This window comes from Petaurus breviceps, unplaced genomic scaffold (assembly GCF_028583685.1).
Source record: "Petaurus breviceps papuanus isolate PSGF00001 unplaced genomic scaffold, PetGlider_PUasm1.0 490, whole genome shotgun sequence".
Taxonomy (NCBI): Eukaryota; Metazoa; Chordata; class Mammalia; order Diprotodontia; family Petauridae; genus Petaurus; species Petaurus breviceps.
In genome coordinates this window covers 10,457,000-10,462,968 of record NW_027186352.1, presented here as the reverse complement: position 1 = coordinate 10,462,968, position 5,969 = coordinate 10,457,000, and the positions used below count along the sequence as shown (strand labels likewise).

General features: G+C 44.8%; 1 protein-coding gene across 1 annotated transcript in view; it reads right to left on the bottom strand.

Annotated features, from left to right (window-relative positions):
- The window catches only part of TEX36 (testis expressed 36), a 31,068-nt gene that overhangs the window by 5,199 nt on the left and 19,900 nt on the right, over positions 1 to 5,969 (bottom strand). The window lies entirely within an intron of this gene.

Sequence of the window (5,969 nt, the reverse complement as noted above, 5' to 3'; positions counted from 1 at the left end):
AGTCTGGTGAGACCGAGGTGGCTGGACAGGCTCGTGAGCCTGGGATTTCTGGAGAGTCTGGTGAGCCCGGGGTGACTGGACAGGCTCGTGAGCCCGGCATGCCCAGGGAGGTCGGGGAGGTTCCAGGCAGACTGGCTGTCTCAGCTGATGCAGGCGGCTTCATGAAGTCTGAGGACCAGGGATTTCTCTTCCCTACATGTCTTGTTTTGCTCTAGGTTCTGCTTCAGAATCTTGGGCCTCTGTGGAGATGAGAACCCCAGGGCTGTCATAGAAGGAGAAGAAAACTTAGGAGAATGGGGGTGCTGGGACCCTCAGTGTTCCCTGATGTTTGTAATCTAGGTTTCCTAGGTGAGTGGGAAAGGGCCAGGTTATGCCTGCCTGGGCAAGACTGGATGAGAACCAGGCAACGGCACAGCTAAAGTAAACATGCCCGTCTAAGCCTGAGCCCTGCCCCCCCCCCCCCCCCCCCCCCAGTCCACTGTTTTCCTGCTCAGTCCCATTTCTCCACTGTCCCTTCTTATCCTCCAGGCCCCCCCCACTTCCTGAGCCCTCCTCTGGTATCTTCTTGCTTAATCTGTCCCCTGCACATGTCTGTCATCTTCCATACATACCAGAAACCCGGGCTTCTCCTGAAGATAACTAACCCCTTGCCTCGCTGTCAATGGCAGACCCCCTGGCACAAATAGACTTGGGAAGATCAGCTGATTTAGTCCTTGATCCTCCCTGTACCCATCCCTTGGTAACCCCTGACCTCCACACACCCAGACACATGCACTCCGAGGTTCACTACATCTGCCTCTGGTCCTGACTCAGTCCGGATGGTGGCATCAGTGATTCAAAACTCACTCCAAACCCTGCCCCCCCTTTTTTTTACAGATAAGGCAACTGAGGCTAAGTGGCTTGCCCAAGGTCACACAGCTGGTGGAGCCTGGATTTAAATCCAGGTTCCCTGGCTGTAAACCCAACATCATTTCCAATCTACCACAGTTCTTCCATCTCCTGCCATAATCCACTGCTGGCCTCCAGGTCATTCCCCTTCTCACAGGTGCCCTTAGCCATGGGGATGGCAAAGTTCAGCTATGAATGTGCCTTTGAGTGTCCTGGTCTCCCAGCTCATCAGCTTCTGCGTTCCAAGCCCTCCATCGCCCCTCTGTCTCGGTCACACCTTCAAACTCATCATCATCCAAAGTCATTCCCTGTCTCTGAAATGCCCCTTTCTGAATACAATCTCCTGAACTCCTAGCCCTCCCAGTGTCCCACTCTGAAAACCTTCTCATCCTCATCCTTTCTTTCATTTCCCCATTTTCTTAGCCAGCTGCCCCCATTCTGCTCTCACTACCCCCCTCTCAAACTTGACCCCAGAGTTCACCAGTTCAACAGGACACTGCCTTTTAGCCCTGAATGCCTTGCTCCAAAGTCCATGTGCTGTCAGGCCCTGATAATGCTCTGCCTTGGGTCACCCCACCATCCACCCCCTTCCCTCTTCCCCCCTGCCCCCAATCATTGAATATTCCTAGAGAAAGTCATTGAACGGTGGCTGACTGGGGTCATTCAACATTTCCATTAGCTCACCTCAGGTCTGCTCTCACAGAAACCTTCTGAGGCCTCTCTGATCCCCTATCATCCTCCCAACAGCAGCTGGCCCCAACCTTCTCTTTTCTCTTTCAGCCCCTAGCTTCCACCTCTGTCTTAGTAGATGACCTCACTTCCTACGGCACTGAGAAGAGGAAAATCATCAAAGTGAAGGACCTCATTTCCTCCCTCCCAAACCTCTCAAAATCTTCACCCAAGATTTCCTGCTTTGTCCCAGCACAGGATAAGTAGCAGCTTTTCTCCCCATGGCCAAGACTCAACCCTCTCCACCTGCCCTTGATTCCATAGGTACCCCATGGTGTTTGTACATTGCCTCATTTTAGTTTCATACCTTGTGGGGCAGGTTTTACAGGTGTTGTTATCCCTATTTTACAGTTGAGGAAACAAGATTAGAGGTTTGAGTGGCTTGTCCATGGTGACATAACTAGTGATGAAGGTAGGATGTCAGTCCTGGTTTACCCATGGGGCTATACTTCTGGCAGTATTAGCTGGGTGGTGCAGTGGATAGAGCACAAACCCTGAGGTCAGGAAGACTCATCTTCCTGACTTCAAATCTGGCCTCAGACACTTACCAGCTTGTGACCTTAGGTAAGTCACTTAACCCTGTTTGCCTCAGCTTCCTCATCTGTAAAAATGAGCTGGAGAAGGAAATGGCAAACCACTCTGGTATCTTTGCAAAGAAAACCCCAGATAGAATCACAGAGTTGGACACAACTGAGAACCATACTTCTAAAACCATCACTCCTACAATTCTACCACCATCATGCTTCCCATTAACAACCCCCTAGTAGACTTAACTCTTAGCAAAGCCATTTAGTTGCTCAAATTACTAGTGGAGTAAGAAGGGTGGGCACAAAGCCTCATCCTCAGCCCTCCTGCTCTTGCACAGGGACACTAGGAAGACGAAGCTCACACTTTGTGTACAACTGAGACAGATATGTGCAACTCTCTGATGACATGGTCAAGGGAAGGGAAGGTGGAGAAAATGACCCCTTCCTCCACTGCCCTTCCAGCACAATTCTCTCTCTGGGGGCTGACTTCCTCCACTTTTGGCTCCAACTCCTGAACCTGGGATTTACTCCCACAGGATTAGGGAATTGCTGTAATTCCTACAGACATTGAAAACCCCTAGAGGTTTGTCCAGCACACCTTCCCAGCCAATCGATCCAGCTCTGTTTTTGATCCAAAGAGGAGATTCTACCTGAAAAAGGTATCTGGGACTCAAGAATCTTGTTTAAACATTTCAAAGCTAAGTATGTGGCATTACATTGTTGTGAGACTGTAAGAAAACTTAACACCTCATTTTAGGACTGTATTGTGGGTTCAGTGATTGTAACTCATTGAGGGGGAAGAGAGGGTGAAATCTTCTCTCTTACATAAACACAGGCAAAGTCAAGACCAAAATGATCCCTGTTGGCAGATGACATGATGGTGTAGTTGAGAAATTCCAGAGAGTCACCAGTGAAACTAATTGAGATGATGAATCGTTTCAGTAAAGTAGCTGGTGACAAAGTAAATCCATGAAAAGCATCCACATTCCTGTCTGGTACTAACACAGACCAGAACGGAAACGATAAATAGATCTCTCAGGTATCCCATGCATTTTGTAGGGATGCTGAAACCAACTAACAACCACACAAAATTTATATAAATGCAGTTACTCTTTGTTGATAGACATAAAGAAAGGGTTAAATAAATGGAAAGATATTCAACACTCATTTCTAGGCTATGCGGACAAAATAAACATATAATAACATCATGTTATTTATAATACGATGTTATATGTGATAGATAGCCCTGTGTATAATATATGATATATAATATAACTATATTGACAATCTATAGTATCTATATATTTATTCTATATTTAGAAAATATAATAACAAATAATATAAATGTATAGATATGTAAATATAAACATAATATGTTTGTTATAGTATATAGATGTACAATATGTAATATTGGTATAATATTTTATACGGATAAACATATTAACATAATGTGTTTTATATTAATATGTCATATGATACCATATGTAACAATGATATATCAAATGTAATATGTTGTTTATATTATACATAATGAGTTTCGTATTCTATAATAGCATGATATATCATATATAATATGTAATGTAATAATATATAAGTACATAATAACATAAATATACATAAAAATGATACTAATTAAATAAATACTAATTAATCCAATCAAATGCTAAATTTTGAGAGTCCCCTTGCATCGTTCATCATTGTGGTGAAATTCAGAGGGCAGACAACAGCAATGGTTCCATTTATCCCCTTTTCTCTTTCTTGGAATTTTCCTTTTTTGTCCCAGGGTAGAGTGTCTTCTGTGTTTTTCAGGAGACCTTTCTTTGGTGACTTTCTGATGTTGTTTTAACACCCCTGGGATGATAGGCGGCTCCCCTTTGTTCCTCCACAGTTTGAATTGAGTAATCCTCTTAAGAAGAATATAAAAGCAGTCATAATTATAAGTCTGGTTGAAAATGAAGCCCATGGGAATGGAAAATACAACTCAAGTCTCCAGCTCCTTAAAACAAAACATTTGTTGTTAAGGAGAAAATTAGCCCTGTTTGGGGCAGTGACAGGGTTCAGCTTTGGCACCAGACAGGGAGAAAGGCAGGGGGCCTGTAAGCAGAGGAGAATTTTTCAGACCTTTAAAAACTATTTTATATCCTGATTGTGCACTATAAAACATGATGGAGATTTCATCAACTTGGCAGTAAATGGTGGGCTAATAAAATGGCCTTGTTACAAAGATAATAATAAAAATTTTGAAAAGGAGTCGTATAAAATGGAGCCAGTTTGGGTGATGGCTTCGGGCTCTGCTTTCTCCACCTCAAGAGGGATCCTAGGTTCATTGGCTGAGTTAATGGGGCATATAGACACAAACACCAACTCCTTTGCTGTGGCTTTGGTCCTTTATTAACATTCCAGAGCAATTTTGCCCCACAGACCCAACTTTTAAAAGGCACCTGGGAAAAGATACTGAATGTGACCCTTACTTGAATGGGAAATACACATACTTGATGAATTCCAGTAATAGGTAATGCACCCACCACACACAGCTGTTGTGAGAATCAAATGAACTTTAAGTGTAAAGTGCTTTGTAAAACTGAAAAGACTGAGAAATAAATGTTAATGATGGTCAAAATGAGGGTGATATCATCAATTTTAGTTGACCCTGAAAGTTGAAGGCTTGGGAGTGGGGGATGGGGGAAGCTACTTCTCTTCCAATTGAATTACTCCCTCCCAGACCACCAGAAAATAAGCTACCTGAGGGCAAGGAAGCCACAGGGTGAGGTTAAGTCAGAAGGCGTGGCTGCTCCCACTCACAGTTCTGCTCCCTGTTCCTGTCCATAACAAAGGCCCAGGCTGGACTAAATGACCACCCAGGGCTCTTCTGGCTCCAGGGCACTGAACCTCTTGCTGATCTGTCTCTGCCTTTATGGCCCTGGTGCCTCACCCAGTGACCAGGTGAGGGCTGTTTATGGAACTGTGCGCTACACAAGCCTCTTCTGCCCATTACATCCAGGCTAGTGCGGATTATTCTTGGACTGCCTTGGGCAGCCACCTTCTGGGGAGAAGGAAATGAGGACAGACAAACAGATGAAATCAGCGGGCAGAAATAAATCTGAGGATGCCTTCGATGGGGTGAGCACTTCCCCAACAGGTCAGGGCCCTGATCAAACTCCTCTCTCTGGTTTAGAGCAGGAAGGGAGCTTAGACCTGCCTAGTCCTAACTCATCGCTTTATAGAGATGGGAAATGAGGCTGCAGGGGAAAGCAACTCGCCTAAGACCACCTAGGTGGTAGCAGAGCTACTATTGGAACCCAGTGCTCTGTCCTTCCTCAACATCTCTTACTTTGTATATGTGCTTTTGTCCCCTCCAGCAGCTAGGTTGCATGATGGATGAATGTTGAAATTGGGGATCAAGCAGACTTGAGTTCAAATCCAGCCTGAGATGCTTCTTAGCAGTGTGAGCCTGGGTCAGTCACTCTCTCTGAGACTGTTGGGGATAAGGACAGCACCTATCTCACAGGGTTGTTGTGAGAATTAAATGAAATAATATCTGTAAAGTGCTTTGTACACTTAAAACGAATACTCTAGAAATAAATGGTGTTGATGATGATGACGATAATATAGCACATTCTTTGAGGTTAGAGACTGCTCTCATGTTTGTCTTTCCCCAATGTCTGGCACATAGTAGGTCCTTGTTGAATTGAATTCTTCTCTGCCAGAGCTCTCTCTGTCTCTCTGTCTGTCTCTGTCTCAGTCTGTCTCTGTCTCTCTGTCTGTCTCTGTCTCTGTCTCTCTGTCTCTGTCTCTCTCTCTCTGTCTCTGTCTCTCTCTCTCTCT